The sequence below is a fragment of the Aphis gossypii genome, chromosome 3, assembly GCF_020184175.1.
Source record: "Aphis gossypii isolate Hap1 chromosome 3, ASM2018417v2, whole genome shotgun sequence".
NCBI classification, from domain to species: domain Eukaryota; kingdom Metazoa; phylum Arthropoda; class Insecta; order Hemiptera; family Aphididae; genus Aphis; species Aphis gossypii.
In genome coordinates, this window is record NC_065532.1 from 15,899,436 (window position 1) to 15,912,586 (window position 13,151).

At 30.8% G+C, this 13,151-nt stretch overlaps 1 protein-coding gene and 1 long non-coding RNA gene across 2 annotated transcripts in view; one reads left to right on the plus strand and one right to left on the minus strand.

The window, feature by feature from the left end:
* LOC126551297 (uncharacterized) overlaps positions 1–2,829 on the minus strand; it is a 34,367-nt gene extending 31,538 nt beyond the window's left edge. The window contains exon 1 of the long non-coding RNA XR_007605166.1: positions 1,186–2,829. This is a non-coding gene — a long non-coding RNA (uncharacterized LOC126551297). The remainder of the gene's footprint in view (positions 1–1,185) is intronic.
* LOC114125303 (isatin hydrolase-like) overlaps positions 1–13,151 on the plus strand; it is a 108,322-nt gene that overhangs the window by 69,857 nt on the left and 25,314 nt on the right. The window lies entirely within an intron of this gene.

The following is a 13,151-nucleotide window of genomic DNA, read 5'->3' on the forward strand; positions in this document are numbered from 1 at the left end:
GCACTGCTAAATATCAGTATATACTATGTGCGTAAATCCATAAATGTATGCATTATATTATACATAATTAATATACATATGTACAAGTATATACCTATGCATTACATTAATACATACCTATTTACTACATTATTATACCTTTATGGCTTTATATATACAATTAATTATATCGAAATACCAGTGATGAAAATGTAAAAAAACATTATATTAAACAACAAATTCGTAAATTATACTGTTTAAGCATCTTATAACTCTGGATAACTTTATAAATATAATAATCCTATACGTGGTTGATTGTGAATAATAATTTAAATTATGTTTTTACAGATGAGTATTTATTTGTATAATCACAAACACATGTATTTGGATAAAAAATACTATTACACTATGTACCTATAATATATACACGCAATCTACCTACTTTGATATTTTCTATGTTTTAAACGACAAGAAAAACAACTTATAAAGAATCTTGAATCATAATTTTAAGTAATATAACTTATAAAATATCGAAATTGAATATTTTATGAATTTTTAACAATATTTCACCTATGAATTCACGTATTTTTTAACGTTCTCTATAATTGTGTGATCTTATATTAAATTTTCAAACTTCACTTGGTCGAGCATTAAAATCATCGAAAGTATGTTTACTAAAAGGAAATACAATATGGGTCCTTTTCCACGAGCGTTTTTAAAACGCGCGAACGCGTGTGAGTTTGGACGCGCGTTTTTGAAATGCATTGGAATAAATACAAGCGTACCCATTTCAACGCGCGTGAGTTTTAAACGCGCGTCTTACGCGCGTGAACGCGAGGTCTTGCCTCTACGCGCGTTTTTCGTTTGAGTTTTGAGCTTTAGCTACACACGCGTTTTAAAAACGCTTGTGGAAAAGGACCCTATAGGTAATATGCGTATGTATAGATAATATAAAAAATAAATAATAAATAAATTGTATAAACATTCAAAATATTCATTGTTTCTTTGCAGAACGGCCGCCGCGTGCGTGTGTTTGATTTACAATAAGAGTAATAATGAGTTATGAAACCCACGATGAATGGACACGTTCGACATTAGTTTATGATTATTATGTTCAATAACTTTATATATATATATACATACGCAACGTATATTATATTATTTAATAATATGATAGTATAGTGTATATTTTATATATATACATACGTAAAGCGATTGTGTTATTTTCAAAGGTTAGTAACCGGCAAAAACATAATCAGCTGGCAGCTCTCCGACCATTGTTTGAACGGTTCTCGTGTATACCTAATTATTATCTTCGACAACCATTTGAAACATAATAATATATAGTATTATATAGTAAATCTATAGACATATTGTAATATGAATAATATCTGAAAAGAGAAGTATATCATAATAGTATTAATAGTGCCTATTACTATTGTAATTGCATTTGTTATTAGTATCTTTATCGACGACAAATCGCCTACCAGGAGATACATAATATTATTGTTGTATTATATTATAAACTTACGACTACGACGGTGGTAAGTTATATTATTGTCTGACATACGATCGGGTCCGAGTGTTTTGAAAATCGTTTTGTTTCCAAACCAGCGGCGACGGGATTATGCACAGCGTGAGTGGATCGCGGAAATACAAGCCGATACCGACACATATGGGTGCACCTATGTGTACGTCATGATGTAAACAGATTACACATACACGAGTATCAAAAAAATAAATAAATAAATAAAATGAAGCAATATTATTATAATATAAACTGCGGTGATGTTTACATACATTTATACATATAATATCATACCGGCAAAGAGTAGATTGAAGTGTAAATAATTATGTATACATATTACGTATAATAAGTACCTATGTTGTATCATGTTTGGAAAAATGTCAATTACCTTAACATAATAACATAAGACGTGTCATCGTGTACATAGTTATTATGTATTTGTACAGTTTAGCCCTTATATCCCAACGTTTATGAAATTTCAAACCGAAACGCATTCAACTTAAATGCTTATACTGCCCCGTATATTTTGCATTTTTACTTTCTCGGTTAATTATATTAATTATTGTGGGTACTACTGGGTAGCCTTTGGGACTTCTAGCATATTATTATAATATACATTTTGTTTTATTTTTACTTACCTATTAAATAAATTAAATATAAATCTTACATAAAACGTGTAAGGAATTTTGAACAGTTTAAGGTTTTTTCTTATTAGCATACTTGGGTATTATTTATTTTTTTAATAATTCTGCAAAAAAAAAAAAAAATGTAGCTAAAAGTTGAAAATATTTTTACTATACCAACATTACATACATTTTTATATTTTCGTACTCGATATTCGATAAGTTTTGTGCTGCCCATTGCTAATGACAATCTATATATATTGACTTGAGATTTTATTTTCAGAATAAGATGGCCTTAATATAGAAACAGTATATTGTAATGAGAGAAAAATTAATATTAGAAATAGAGATATTCAATAAAAATATAATTCAGTCAAACATACTTTTGTTTATTTATTGTGATAGATGATTTATTGGTGAATATCTGCATCCTGCATGCACATATTTTAATTTTTTTTATGTTTTTTAAAACAATAAGTTCCCAAGTCTATAGTTTTCCTGTTCAGTAACGGAAATTACACCTATAGGTTATCTCTTCCTATAGGTTCATAAAATCTTCAGAAATGGCACGTAGTATTTGTATATGGGTTTGATCTTTGATACCAGATGATATCAATGTCATGATTCGTTTATTTGTTCAAACAAATATTATGTAAATAATAATTAAAATGTAAAATATAACCATATTTCAAAGGTTAATATTTTGTTTACTTCAAATAATTAAGCAACTGATTTACTGATTAGTAAATATTAAGATGATGCGTCTACAGTATGTATTTAACGATCAAGATATTTTTAAATGTTTATTTATTGATTTAGATTTATGGATTATTTTTTTAGATATAATCTATGAAACATCGGCATTTAAAAAAATTCCAATTAAATAAATCCTCATTTGTTTTATTCAAGTTTGATTTTAAAAACTGCAAAATATATACAATATATTATATTTGTATTTCAAAATTCATATTCAAGCATTACAGTTTTGAAGATGAGAAAAAAAACATATCGAATTTGCTACTAAAATTATATATTATTAAAATTTCAACTAATCTAGAGTGTATTAAGAAAACATATTGAACTTTTATAAATGTGTTTTTTAATTTTTAATGTGCTTTATAAAGGCAAATATACTAGAGTCAAATTCAAAGACATTAATTCGAATCAATTTGTTTTACCTCTATGGCTTTATCGTTAAACATTGTTCATAAATTAGAATTAAAATAATTATTGTTTAAAAGGTTAATATTTAGTTTACACTTTTATTACTTATATACTATAGTTGTACGTAAACCATTGTTTTAAATGGTATTAATTATTGTGATGAATGATAATAATTGTTCTGACCTATTTCAAATAATAATCAAAACTAATGAATATAATTTAATGTTTTAATGATGTCTATTTAAACAAAATTCAGCAAGTTCAATAATCACGTTAACATCACCGGAACTTTTGTGTTAGTCGTAAATGATTGATAATGTGAGTGTGGCTACGTACAAGCTAAAAGTCTACATATATATATGTCGACGCGCTTCATCAAACAGAAAAATAAAACGCTTATGACCTTTTACTTGGAACACGCTGCAAGAAAAACTCTCATGCCTTGAAAATTGGTCTGATTTCAATAAGAGTTTTATTGTTAAAACAAAAAAAATACAGGAACCATCGAGTACTGACGATTTTTGGTGATGTCGCTAAAAACAAAAATGAATAATCTAGTCACATTCAAACCTATAGGGTTTAAAAATATAATTTTATAAATCGGATTCATTTTTAAAATGCTTTACATTAACTATAATTTATAATCATAAGTCGTCTTGCATAAAAAAATCCTTTATGACTGCCGGTTATTTTCCAAGAACTCACAGAACTCATTACCTATCCGTATTTGATCTGATGTACGTTTACAGACCTCCTTAATAACAATTATTTTAACGTTAATTACGCTGCAAACCCAACCATATACTAATTCGTCTGTCTCCCATCACCTTATATATACATAGTATATAGGTAAATATTAAATCTATAATACTAAGTATACATACCTATATCTGTGTAAAATATCAATTTCGTAATGTTCCATTTGTATCCGCTTTATATAGTCTCATGTTCTTTTTTGGTTAACCCTAACTAAATTCTTTACTTTGATCATTACTTGCCTTCATAATGGTCTTTAATATTTCTGTTCGTTCTAAACATGATATATCCAATTAGTCTTCATAACTTTAGTCGTGTTGTTAATATAAAATATATAGTGACCATTTTATTTTCATTTCTAAACCCAACATTATATTTTTTATCTTTATTTTAACCTTTGACCAACGTTTAACATTGGACTAACGAATTAAAACACTCCGGATTGTCAGAACTCTTCTTATATCGACGGTTTAATTTCGGTATTTTGTATAAGACGGAGAATAATAATTTTATATTTAATAGATTTAAATGGAACAACTTTCGACGCATTATTATCCGCCTAGCTACTACCCTCGAGGGAAACTACCTTTCAATGGTTTTTGTTTTTTTTTTTTTTTTACAATCAATCACCACTCGTATATATTTATACCGAATGTTAGGAGTGTTGATTCGGTGACTATACAGAAAACTTAAAGATATTGAATGTTTCGAAAAATGAACTATACAGCACATATTTACTCTATGACGTGTACATAATAGATACGTGATACTATGTATATTGACGCAAATAGAGATTCTGCAGAGAATTTATTTGCCTAACTGTTATGTGACTCATTTTTTGCATGAATAGACGGTTTAGAATAATTCGTATAGTAATATATGTAATGATTATAACAATGTAATATTATTGAGCTGTGATCGCCGGCGAGTGTGTGCAGTGGTGGCGGCGGTGGTGTAATCGATGTGAGAGACGATCGATTAGGCGGTGCAGTGCGCGAGGCTGCGGGTGCATGGATGCGTGTAATGCGCTGCCCCCGTACACTTAACACCTGCTGACGCCGCCAATGGACTATTAATCGTCCTCAGACACTGTCGTACTTATTCCGTTTCTATTGCTCGGGTAATTTCATCGGGGGAGTTATTTTTTTTATCATTTTTTATTATTGTTATTTTGATCATTTCGTTTGGGCTAGGGATTAAAAGGTACTACGAGATACGTACATACAATGATAGTAACACTATATACACGTTTTATGCAGCGAGAAAAGGGAAGAAAATAAAAGGAGCACGCCGCTTACGCGTACACGCACATAAAGAAACAATCTATTCTCCTACATAATAATATATAAGAGTATATAAGAATTCTGAAGCCGACACGGTGTGTTGGCCGTTGACAATGCAAAACGGATTGGACTACTTGTGCGTGTCAAGTGTGAGAAAACCCACGACGGCGCCTAAGTCATATATATTTATTAAGCGACCTGCAAACACTGCATGGTATACACGGGAGTAAATGATACTTTATGCACAACACGTTGCGAACAAGTGTAAAAAATAATTACATACAGTTTACTTAAATTTGAATACCTATTTATTAATATAATATTAATAATTTTATATTATATTATGCGTGGAATATAAAGAAAACATGTATTTTAATTACAGTCAATTTGTCGTTATCGTAAACAATATCATTATTTTAAGCGAATGAATATAAAATTTCTATATATATATATATTATATGTAGATATAAAAACACGCATAAAAACAATATATCGTATAATATAACGTGCAGAATAAGTAATTAACTTAGCATAAAAATTTAATACTATGATTTACAATAACGTATTATATATTTATGTACACATCTATCTACTTTTAAAATCGGTGCATACTTAAACTACTCGCGTTCCAGATTTTATTTAATGAAGTAAAAAAAAAAACACAGGTTGTATAGCCTATTTGTATTCCAGTAGTACATATCCTTTTTTATTACCTAATTATATGCCGAATTTATCCTAAAAATTGATACTAAAAAATCAATTATTTGAATGCAATTTGTTTATTAGTAATAATAACGTTATTATAATAATTTCAAGAAAACTACATAATTTTTTATCTGAGAAAAACTTAAAACTTGCTAAAAAGCATATAATAGACTATGATCAGTCGTTTGAGAAGTACTCGTTTTTCTTTCAATTAGAAAACTTGAAGACCATGGAAATCCAAGAACAGATAAAATATCTTCAAGAAATATATTATGCAAATGATTTAGACAGTTTTTTCCAATAAAAATGAGTTCACTTTAAATCACATATAAAAAAACCTCGAAGTTTGAAGATGAAAATTCGAAAAATATCCAACAGAAACTAACCTGAGAGGATTGGGGTGGCAAAAATCAGTTGCTCCAAGACGCAAATTTTCCAAATGTGCCCTTGGTAGTAGCAGCCTTTGAAATACTTGAGAAAATGATGACGCAGTAAGTGATCGTGGTAAGTATATATAGTTATTGATTTAATTCGTACACTTTTCACTTTTTAACCAGAGTGAAGCTTTAATATTATGCATGTATAATGTCTTTAGTTTTTACATACTATTTTACGTAATGTACATCGCATATATATATTTTTATATTATACGAGATTCGAGTTGATTATTGTAAGGGCTTCAGAGATTATAACATACGATAAGAAGCTGTAATGTGTTTCGTTCTTAAATTTAGCACTAGAGCATAGGTCAATTAAGGCACACGTCGGACGTGCAAAATTAAATAGATATATTTGTTATATTATAATATTATGTAATAACGCATTATTATAACGGATATTTCTGAATGTATTTTTTATCATAGATTATAATTTAAATTAGGTTCAGTATTACACACGTATAAGTTTAGGCAGTATAGTTATACATACCTATATAATTTAAACAATATAGTTACTAGTTCTATATAAAAACACTAAATCAAACGAACAACGATTTTGTCATATGCAACTACCTATATTATAATACATCTATATGCATAATATTGCATAAATAATGTAAGTAATTACATTTGCGAAATATATTATTATTGCAAATAGACACATATACAAACATACAGTATTATAGTGGCGTATTAAAAAAAATTGAATGTGATGAGGCTTCTATTATTAACTGGATATAATATATAACTACCTATATAGTCGTTATTCAACTGATAGATTTTTCCATAGTAAATTTAATTGTAACCTCAGATTCTTTTAAAAAACCCGCTGTTAACATGGAATTATAAAAACCCCGGACTGTCTTGAATATTTCATGATTCAATGATACTACGATCTATTATAATTATTAATTTATTGGTAGTTTAATAATTATTATAAAATGTATTACCTGTATTCACATGACGAATAGGGGTAGTGAACTCCGTGAATACGTCCTTCAACCATTACCTATATTGGACACACACCTGTGGACATTATCATATAATGAGTTTATATGCCGCGAGAATTGCACAACAATATAGATAATAATATACACTATATATATCTACGTAATAATATTATATTACACAATATTTTAATAAAAGTACGTAAGCTCGAACTGTGCTGCACGTTGATAGTTTAATACATTTACTAGGTATATAGTTTATAAATCGAACACTCGATTAAGTAAAAAAACTTGGACAACTTAAAAACGTCAATATATAATAGCTGTAGCCTGTAATGGAGAGTATAGATACGAAGTTCGAACGCAATTGTTTCTTAAGACAATTGAACTTCACGCTATAATTTCCAACCCTCGAATATTATTCTATAGTTTGATAGTAAAGTAGTTTATAATTTGTACTAATTTATAGCCCGATTAGTATAATTATAGTGGCATTAAACTCTAATAAGATTTTATATGTATTAAATTTTGTTTTTTTTTTTACCTAGTTTAGTTTTAACACTAACATAGTAACATATAATTTGACATAGGTAATTAACTAAAATTTTAAATCAAAAATTGAAACTTTAGATACACATTTACAGTTGATCACAATTCACTGTTTTATTGAACGTGTAGGGTTGAGGGGTCACATTTTATACTAGTAAACACCGAATACCCATTATTATATTTCTTACATTACGTAATATCGTTAAGTAAAACTATAAGTACATTTCTAGCGTTAGTTAAAATTCACTTATCTCAATGCACGTATAACATGTACATACAGAAATAGCGTTGTATAAAGAAAACGCCGACAAGGTTAGAATAAAGATTGAAAGTTAGTAATTTATATTATATTGCTTTGTTTATATCCACGTAAAACAACGCAGTTGCGTATATTATATATTATACAAGTACGTTTCAAACTTTAAAAGTAATTAAAATCAGTTATTGAGTTCAATTATTAGTATAAAACTCATCAGTCATCACTCTATTTACATTTAACCTACCTTATACGTCATTACGATACTTATAAAGGATAATACTTTCCAATTTTAAGGATTAAATGGTATCAAAACAATAATAAACATTAGTTAACAGTTAATATACACAAAGATTATTTTTAAATACTCTCAAATTTTACGTCGACTTAACACTGGTTAAGTAGTAGTATTGAAAATTTGAAATCTTAAAAAATAATTATCAACATCATTTTCAGCCCCGCAGGATTAAAATCTGCACGGCTGTTAAATATATTATACCTATTATTGATTCACTCGTATACCTTACATTATATTAGAATTAATTAGATTATGTATATAATAATATAATGGTTTTTTTGGTAAATATAAAAGTATCATTGATTATTATTGTAGTTGTGCAACGAACCCGTAGGACTCGGTATTTTGGAAACCATCATTCAAGGCGGCTTGGAGCCGGAGACAGAAGACGATGAGGAGTCCGATCTGCAGTGCGTTCGTTTCCCATGACCTACAGGATTTTATAGGTTGTAGGTATATATGTCTGTCTGTATGTCTGTCTGTCTGTCTGTCCGTCTGTTATACATCACGCGTTATTTCGTCGTCGAAGTCGTCCTCATCGTCGTCCACACACACATTACACACAAATGAGACAGCCATTTTGTTTTTCTCATTTTTCCGTGTGCATATGCCCATAGCGGCGGTAGCGTAGCACGCGCTCGGAACAAATCGAAATCGTCGGACGTGCCACCGCAGACCGTTTTTTTTTCTTCATATTCGTAGGTACCTATATATATGCCCAGTCACGTCGGAACCACCATAGGTACCTATATAATATATATACGTATACGTGCCCACGTCATCGTCTTGTTTTATATCTCGTCGCACGCCGGTCGATAAATTTGTTATTGCTTTTTTTTCCATCCCATTTTCTTCTTCACCGCCACTGCCGCCACCGCTCGTTCTCGTGATCTAATGATATGCACCATTTCACTGTTGGGTCCGTTGCGCTCAAGCGCGGCCCATCATTCCACCGCGCCGACGATGCTGCTGCTGCCGCGGTCGGATCCGACGGGGTTGAAATAACATAATGGTAATGCGTAATATATATATTGTAAGGAAGAAGAAGAAGGAAAAAAACCGATCACTGTTGGAAATTAAACGGTTAATCGCTATTGTCGTGCACGAGAACTATGGTATATACGTTATAATATGTTATATTATTATATACATGCATAGAACGAGAGACAGAGGGAAAGGATGTGAAATGGAACAAAAATACCACCGACTCCGAGAACCACATACAGTAAACCGCGGTGGCGGCGCTTGGTCTCGGGGCGTGCTCTGCCGCGGCGTGTTCGATTGAAACGTAGGTACGCGCGCGCGCGTACCCAACCGGCAGAACTATATTATTATAATATAGCCGCCGCATTGACCGGATAATTTCGAACGATATTCGTAAGGGATTGAACGTGTCCGGAAACGGATGTGTATTAAAATAATGTGTATTAAATATAAGAATATTGAATTATTCCGTGTTTCTAACAACGAGTATAGGTACATAAATCGTATATTAACATAATCGTGTATGTGTACTATTGTTTTAAAATCAAATTTATCTAGAATAATACAATGTATATGCATACTTGCAGTACTTTGCAGATAATCATTACTAATTATCTATGTATTTTCAAGCTTTTTATGTATAGTATCTATACACATAAAAATCTTTTTGTTTTTTATTTATAGCTTTTATTATGTAAGTATACGTTTATTATGAAAATAAGGAGGAAACTCCGGGGGACTTTTCCACCAACCCCCCCCCCATATATTAACCCCCTATATCAAGATCTCATAAATTATATAGGTACTTTCAATTTATCATTAAACTTGTGTCAAATAAATCATAAAGCTATTAAAGTATTATAATATTTATTATACATACTAGCTCAAATAACCAACAAAATTTACAGAAACTTAAATCAAACATAGTTAATTTATATATAGTCCTTATAATCTTAAAATTTTCCAATTCGATCAAATCGACTGGTATACTTATTGACGATTATAAATTGAGATATATCTGTAAACTTATATAACATATTAGAGTTTTCATTAATAATGTATATATATGCAATATGCATTAACTATAATTGCAATTACATTTTTTAACAGTTAATACAATGTTCTAACTTTCTCAAACGAATTTGATATGATGTGCCGACGTGTCGTATACTATATAATTATCAATTCAGTTATTATATTTTCTCATTTTATATACAATATTTAAGTAAGTTATAATTCATATTCTTTTTATATAATACATACATAGCGGTAGGTATAGATATTAGGTACCTATTGATATTATTTTATAAGAAATAAAATACACTACCGACATTTAGGTACTGCAGTGTTGTGCAGTTCACTTTGCTGTTCACAGTATTTCGCTCAAAGAAATCGATTAATTCGATCGCAAAAAATCGTCGTCGTGTCGTATATATACCTCGGTAATGAAACGTGCAGCGATCGATTTATAAAAAAAAAAAATAAAAGAGCACGCCCGCGGTGCGGCTATTGTCGTTATGGTTTTAATTGTTTTTGTCTCATTATTATTCGTTTAAATTACAGAAATCCGTTTTCACGGAAAAATCCGTTCATTCACCAAATTTTACCAGATCGAATAAATTATGTACGGGCGGCATATCGCACGTACCCTGGATCACGGGCGCGTGATGACGATCTCCCGGGCCGGCCGCGCACGTCAGCGGGAGGTAATAGATTTGTCACCGTGTCGGCGGTAGGTGCGCGTATAATTATGCATTATTGTAATACAATAATATTATAATAATGAACTGAGCCGCGTGAACGACGACAACGACGGGCGCGAAGCCGACTTATAGTCTCCATCTGTACGTGTATATACCAGCTATGTACCTATACATAAAACGTATGGTATAATTCTATAATATTTATAGTTTTGATGATATACTACACGTGTTCATTGTACGCGTACAGTGTAATAGTATATAAATGTATAATATAATTAGACACGATGCGATAATAGTTTCAATATATATTATATTATAGTAATACGCATACATATCTTATCAAATAGGTATATATAATTCCGTGGAGGGTAGTAGTGGTGCCCCGTGGAGGATGTGACCGGTTCCCATGACGCGCAGGCACCTATATATTTTACGTACAGCAGTAGCCGAGAGCTGGCGATAGCTACAGCAACGTACGTCGTAGGATTTCCGGGCCATTGGATTCATAAGAATAAAATATATATAAGGTGAACGGGGAAGACGTCGGTGACGACTGCAGTAAACATCGATAATGCGTATTATATAATATATATATATATATCGGTAGGCGGAAGTCGCGGTTATACGCAGTATTAATATATCTATAATAAAGGTGTTATGTATACGTTTAATGTATATAATATTTATAGGTAGTATAGATAATATTATAGTACATACATATATATACATGAATGGTGTGCGGGTGCTATAGTGCATGGTATATATACCTTAAGTGAGAAAGAGCAAATTAGACCGTTCAACACGCCAATTAGCCTCCATGCTCCCGTGGTCTATTTCGCTTTGACGAGACCCACCACGACAGCTGTCGATATCTTATATGTACGACCCGCGACCAAGTCGAAACCCGAGACCGCTGTGCATTATACATTGCGGCGTATTAGAGGGAGTGAGATAAAACAACATACTATACATAAAACGCCGTCCGACCTGGTGAGCTCGTCATCGTTTCCGCCGTTCAAATGATCCGTTTCCTGTACTTATTGAATTATCAACACGTCACGTCAATTATTCCACCGTTCGTCTAAATAATACAATATTATTATTATATTGCTATAGGTATATATAGATAGATATAGACGATATAAACCGACGATGCGACATATTTTTGAACCGTTTCCCAGGCTGTCGTCATCACAATAAATTTCGAATGGGATTCCCCGACCTCTGTCCGCGAAGATACAAAATCACCCCCAGAGCTGGGGCATCGGTGTTGAACTGTTGAACCTGCAATACGCCTACGCGTACCTACAACAAACTGTACGAAATATCGTGTTTTTAGAATAAGTCTAAAAATATATAATATTATTGATCATATTCATAAAAAAATGCAGTTAAAAATTATATGACATGTGCACATATTATAATACATAGGTATGTAATACTTACACACTACAGTGAAGAGGTTAAATGCGATAATATTTCTTCTTTTCTTTTCTTTTCTTTTTTTTTTTTGGAATTATTCAGGAAGTGGGTAATTTTTTTTATGACACACCCTATGTATTGACTATTACCTTAAAATGTAACATATAATTTGGGATTGGTGTAAAAATATAAATTGCATACATTTTTTTTCACAGTAATTCAGTTAATTTTTAAGTATACACGTGTATATTATCCACAACTCGCATCTTTAACCTGTGCGATAATTTTGGCTCGTTCACATATGTATTTAAGTGTAATATAACTACTCAAGTCTGCCAATAATACTACGTGTAGTACATATATATTAGCCGTTTAAATAATATTTTCTATATGCAACGATTAAGTATATTAACGGTACTTGATACTACACACATACATATAGTATATATATAGATTATCCACGGGTATATAATATAAACTGGCGTAGGCACTTGCGTAAAATGTTTAAACTCCGAAC